The sequence below is a fragment of the Anneissia japonica genome, unplaced genomic scaffold, assembly GCF_011630105.1.
Source record: "Anneissia japonica isolate Jap-2015-1 unplaced genomic scaffold, ASM1163010v1 scaffold2617_len527014_cov191, whole genome shotgun sequence".
NCBI classification, from domain to species: Eukaryota; Metazoa; Echinodermata; class Crinoidea; order Comatulida; family Comatulidae; genus Anneissia; species Anneissia japonica.
The window spans coordinates 158,856-165,837 of NW_022714155.1; positions in this window are offsets into that span (position 1 = coordinate 158,856).

Here is a 6,982-nt window from a genome sequence, read left to right on the forward strand (position 1 = left end):
GTCATTGTTAAAAAACTTACTGAATGAACTGTCAATGTTCTGAAAAGGCATTTGTTCCCAATAAATCTTGTTATATTTCTTAACGTAAATATTAAATGAATATTCATATTTTATAATTAAAAAACATAGACTTAAGTTGAATAATGTATAACAGATTTGTTACCATCACAATTGAATTTCGATTTCGATTAACAGTAATGATAAAAATTGAAGCATAAGAATATAAAAGGCCGAACATATTTTTCTAAGGAAATGTTTATTTTACCAGCTATAATTCGAATTATATTTTTATATTATAATTATATTATTAGTGTTAAAATGCGCTCTTCCTAATCATTACAAAAAAATACTGTGTAAGAGAATAGACATTCTCATCAGCTAAATATCCGCTGTCATTTCTAAGTATAGCCATTTACATGAATGTTAAACTATGTAAGAGCATTGGAAAATTTCTAAAATGCTTAAAAAATAAAGAACTGTGAAAATATGTCTGTAATCAAAACAATATTGTCCGTTAGATGTGTAAAGCAGCATTACATAGTGAAATTGAATAAATTAATTAATTTCATATACAGCTGATTAGCTCACTGGAGCTTCGTTCACTGTACTTTTCTTTAAGTGGGCTGATTACATATGGCAGATCCGTCAAAAACATTTGGCATTTTGAGTGAACTAGAGCGTACCAAATTTGTTATCTTCCGCCGGTACTTTGAAGAAGTGATTAAAATTAGAATAGACTCACTCAACAATACAACGATTTCACATGTGTCATCGTGGGCACCCATTGATTAACATCCAAGTGTATTAAATCCCCTCTGTTAGGAATTCAAGAATACCTAATTGTTTTGACGAAGGAGCTCTAACCCACAAATTATTTCGTTTTCTCATAGACAGGCATGCATATGGCAATACATAAAGCATGAGTCAACCTATAACCGTAGCAAATGAACCCTAACATTCAGAAATTTGTTTAGTTTTCAAATATGTTCACAAAATGCTGGTTGTTTTTTAAAGAAATGTCATTGTCTTCAGTTTGAAGTGAACTGTAATATTAGAGCAGCCCAGACGATAACAAAATTACATTTTCAAGACAGTTATTAAATTCAAAACTGTTTTTTTTTTCAAACATTCATTCTATGACCCCTTGCCATAATGTGTCCGTCAACCTATTCTGTGAAATAGGCCTGTTATCATTGAACATATACATAACTTGAATATATTGAAGTTTGGAGTGAAATATAATTTATTTAATCATAATTTAAGTTTAAAATAATTTAATAGAATACAGTAACTAAGACTAAACCGATTAAAAAATTTATTATAAATTTATATTAATGCACAGATGCCTAATCTTCACAGTTACCGCAGCAGTGTACCGATACCGTCACACTTGCACTTTTGCGACAACACCAGTTTCTCCAAAAGTATTAGATAATTATCATCATCAAATAATACACAATTGTTGTATTAAATGATCTATACCTTTCATTATTGAATTACCCTTATTCAAAAGGCATAAGAAGGTAATTAAGTTTTTTAGTAATCAATGAAGTGTTATCAACAAAATTTCATATTTTGCGCAGGACAATAGAGATTACCTCCAACTATAGGTTTTTCTATGAAGAAACTTCAAGAGTACCAGAAAATTATTTATTGTTCACTTGATATGAAATCTTGTAAAAATTATTCTGCGATATATTACTGTATGTATTATTAATTATGTTCAATTCTAGTATGGTTTTAATTTCTTCCAATTTGCACGCAATCATCAGGTCATCTATCATAGACTTTATTTCAAACAAATTGATGTTTCGCAAAGAGAATGTTAGGAATTTTGTGGCTGTGTCGGTATTACTATCTACTGTTATCAAAGCGATTCATTCCACAATTTTACTAATGGCATAAATCATTCAAAGGTGACACCCATTGACTCATAAATGGGGCCCAGGATATAATTTGAATTTCAAGTTTTAGCAAATAGGTTTATGGCAAATTGGGTACCCTATTTTGTCCAATTTCGTATATTTTTTATTAGTTTACCCACATAAGTTTAGTTTTATTTGGCTGTTATGTTTTTGAAACATGTTGTGTTTCACCTTTCCAGTCTAAGTGCACTTTTAATTTGTTATTCTGTTGTCGCCAGAAAATACAGAATATCAACTGAGAACAAGTTAATGTTTGGAGACTGTGATCTAACAATCAAATGACAGGTACACTCTTGGTTTCTTCAGCAACACTGCACTCATGCAGCGGGTGTTCATGGGTCATTCAGTTCTCAACTTCTCATGAGTCTTGCCAGATACCATACCACTATCATAAAGATTAGTAGATTGGACTGAAGGTATAAGGGTTTGCAATAGTGCAATGACAATTCCAGCAAGTCTTAACGATAACTCCTATGTGTTTCATCAGATATTAGAAAAGAACATAGACCTACGTTTCCAGAAGCAAGAAATCGAAACCAGACGACTTTTAATAGTGATCTGGAGTTTTCTGCAATAAACGCAATAAATTAAGCGATTTCAAGTGCTGCGTAATAAACTTATTTAAAACAAAAAATCATGTCACCAATCATAAAATTGATCGAGCTTAAAGCAATCCACTAGGTATCATCGCAAAGAGCAATATTCAGCCAAATCTTTTAGATCTCTCCTATGTGTTGTCTGATCAAAAGTGTCTTATTTTAGTAGTTTTGTTGTGTTTCATAGAGAATCAGTCAGTCTTAAATTTTTAGGTTGTCTTCGAATGAAGAATATCAGACTATACCCTACATAATAAAATGGTCAACAATTCGGCGCCAAATCACTCATTGTCAGAAGAGCAGGTCACAACCAAGAAGGAATAAGAGAGGGTCATCCCAAGGTTTCATCACTCAAAAAAGACCTCATAAATAAATGACATCTGTGAACGCCGACGTGTCATTGTTAATGGCACATATGAGTATATTGTATATGCCCACTGACAGAATCCACTAGGGGTTTGTTTTCTTTTCCGTACTATAATGAATCCTGGACATAGCTTTTTAAACCTTTCGTGCTATCAATATTGTGATCTAGTCACATTTGCAATATGTGAACTCTGTGTTTTCATTAGCCAATACAGTATATATGCAAAATAAGGGACCAGGAAAGGAATTTAGCATCTTTAGAGTTTATGAAATAGGTCTACTTCCATAGAGACTATAATAAATTAAGTTAACGAATGATTCTATTTCTTATTCAAACGATGATCATACTTGTAGCCAAAATTCTGAAATAAAACCCAGTACTAGTAAAAAATTGATACGAAAGGCAAAACAACTCCAAATCGGTGGTTATAGTAGTTATAACAATGTGTGTACATATGCTTATATATATATATATATATATATATATATATATATATATATATTCAAACTAAGGGGCCAGGAAAGGAATTTAGCATCTTTAGAGTTTTTATGAAATAGGACTACTTCCATATAGGCTCGTATACATTAAGCTAACGAATTACAAAAAGATGATTATAATTCTTATTCAAACGATGCTCATATTTGTCGCCCAAATTCTGATCCTTTCGAAATAAACCCAGTTCTCGTAATTTAACACGAAAGGCAAAGCAACTCCACATCGGTAGTTAATACAAAAATGTGTGTATTATCTTGGGGATTATTGGTGATCAATATTATGATGCCAGTAATATGTAGCAACGATGAATCTTGATGTTGAATCTACAAATCTTGACGAAAAAATTGTAGCACGTACTTTAATCTCAACATTAAAACTGCAATTTACACATTTTATGGGCAATTCTAAAGCTATTGCAAAACTAACCAGTTCATCTTTATAACACAAAGATTTGTTGTGTAGACTATATTACGCCTATGCTATATTATACAATATTCACCAAATCCTACAGTTGGCTTATATGCAAATCAACAAACATTTGTGAATAAAGTGAATTATTATTTATACAATAAACGTAATGCTTTAGATTCAAATTTTTATAACTTTTATTTAAACATTATATTCAGCCATGGATTGTAGTTTGTTCCTATTTTCGTAATTACAATGAACGATTTGTTTAATTATTGCGATAAACAAGTTTTATTGAAAGAGTCTTCAAACAACTTGTTAGTTGTATCAGATTGCGAACCTAAAAAGAGGGTGGTGAAATACATACATTCATTCTACAACTAAACGTCATTACTTTCCAAAGATAACAATGTATATTTCAACATCTAAGTACGTTCACTTAAACCCATAATGTGTAACAGAGCAAAACCGGGCGATGAAAAGTTTCATTTACCACGATATATACTTCTATCACGTATCCAACTGATGGAATAAGACAAGTAAATAACGTGGCATTTAAGGAAGATATTTAGTGAAGAATTTTGAGTGCGCGTATGTTTTTTCAAATTTGCATCATCGATGCTGATGATATATTCTGTATCGAGGAAATCTGATTAAGCATAGGTCAAATATCTTATAAAATTTTGTGATCTTGGTGCTGACGAAGACTGATGTTCTTCTCTGTACCTTAAGACTACATCTCTATTTTACTGGGAATAGATCGGTGTCAATAAATTTGGATAATAGTGGAAAAGTGATGAGAGAAACTAGCAGACACAGGCTTAATACTGGTGTGTGTGGGTGTGTGTGTGTGTGTGCAAACCAAGGGCAGAATCTGAATAGGAACAACCATGACTAATAAATCGTTTCAAGGATATGGGCCGTATTTTCAAAATTGTAAGAATTTAAATGTATTTTCTTAATTTCTTGACTTAATTAAATTGATTGACCATAGATTTTAAAAGTTTGTTTCTTCAAAGTTTGTAATATTATCATCATTATACAAAAATGCAAGACGATGCAGTAGTCCAAAATTTATAACCAATTGTAAATAGGCCTGGACATTTGGAATAGGCGTAATTTGTTTAATGTCTTGTGTTTGTTTCTTGTGAGTGGCACATATAAACATTTAATACATCAGAATCATTTTGAGGTAAAAATGCCATAAATATAATCGCAGCCAAATGTGTAAGATTAATTGAAGGATTGTTAATCTATTTAAAAGCGATGTTTTTTATGGTTAAATTATTGCAACGTTAAGAAGAACATCAAAACTTACACTAACCATCAAAGAGCACATAATTAAATAAATTACAACTAACAGCAAATATCAGACAATGCAACAAACAAAAATATATATATATATACTGCAGAATCACACACACACCTTTTAGATGTAAATAGTGGGAACAAATCACAAATAAAACAATTTACTGAATTGAACAAACAATATAAACATTACAGTAAAAATAACACCTGACTTCTTATGATTCAGTCCTTTTTTTTTTAAAGATTAGGCCTATAACATTTAAAAAAAAAACTATGTAGGCCTAATTCGTTTTTTTTTATCCACAAGAAAGTTTGCTATGGTATTTTGGTTTATCATTTAGTATTATTTGTTTATGTATTGTATATATATTTGAAATATATACTTGGAATACATTATGGTATTTGGTATTGTTCACTTGTGGTTGATATTACCTCAAGTATGTTTTTGGTGCTAAGGTTTTGGTTTTGGTGCACCTGTTTTATTCCAGTGGAACTCATGTATAGAAATCGGATGTCCAACTTGTATCAACACCTTGTCGGTTTTGGAACACTGGTTTGCATTTATACCGCAATACTGTCCATCTATTCTTCTCTTAATTTGTGGGCCAGTGTATTAGCAATTAAGACGAATTCGCCATTAACTTGGAAGGTGATCATTTAACGGTGATATTTATTGTGAGAAAGAGCGCTTCACGTGGTATAATTCTGGTAATTAATTACTCATTTCATCCATAAATATTACCTGAGTGCTCACCTGAAATAAACACTCTTACCTGTACAGAATTTAAAGTTACTCTTATACTATATATATACTATTATTAGGGGGAGTGAACAAAATTTGATCAATTGTTTCCAAATAATCGAGCGCCTCCTAGAGTGTTGAGAATTATGAAATCAGAAAGTTTTGTTTTAGACTTATTGCATAGATATGGAATTTGATCGGTATGCTTAATATTATGCTTACATATATTAAAGTACCTTGTGGGTATCCTCGTCTTAAGGCTGGTAGTATCAATTGTTAATAACATAGTCTGTCTTAGGGGACAAAATTGTAAATTGTGAACTCGATTCAGGGTCATGAGTGAGCAGCAAATGCCCCGTTGAAAGATATGTGGCGTGGTTCCGACTTGATTTCACTGCTCCTTGTTTATATGAGGTTGAATTAATCAGGTCTAGTGTAAAAATGGCTTTTTCAACTCTCGTAGGACCTTCAAAATCGAAAATAAGTACGCTCACCCATATTTCCATAGTGATATATCACCCATTAAAAGATATAATAAACCTATGTGATAAATTTGCCAAGCTTTGTAAAGACCATTCCGATTAAAATATTATGTTTCTACATCCATGGTTTAAAAATGTAGTCTTTTAGATATGTTAATTTTACTACCGTGTTTCACCTGAAATGAAAATATCGATTCACTAAAAATAACGAATTCATGTGCTTGCGGATTTATTTATCAACAAATCAAACGTTTTTTGGTAGGGTAACTATGTTATAAACTTGTTATAAAAGGTGTAAATGCATAACCAAATTAACGAAAATAACGAAAAGAATTTTTTTAAACAAGATGAAATGTCAAAATTTATGTAAATTTGAAAATGAAGTACTACAAGTTATATTAAACAATCACTTAAGCCTAGAATGTGACTTTTTTATAGTTATATTTCGTTGGACGTATAACTAGATTCATAGTTAACTCTTGTGTACAGTAGTACGAGAAAATTATATAAAACGAAATATAATATTAAAATCAAGTAATGTAGGCCTAGTAATTGCCAAAATATATTATAAAATACAGAATGAATACTTTAATGAATACTTCAATATATATAGTATATATATATATATATATATATATATGTATATATATATGTATATA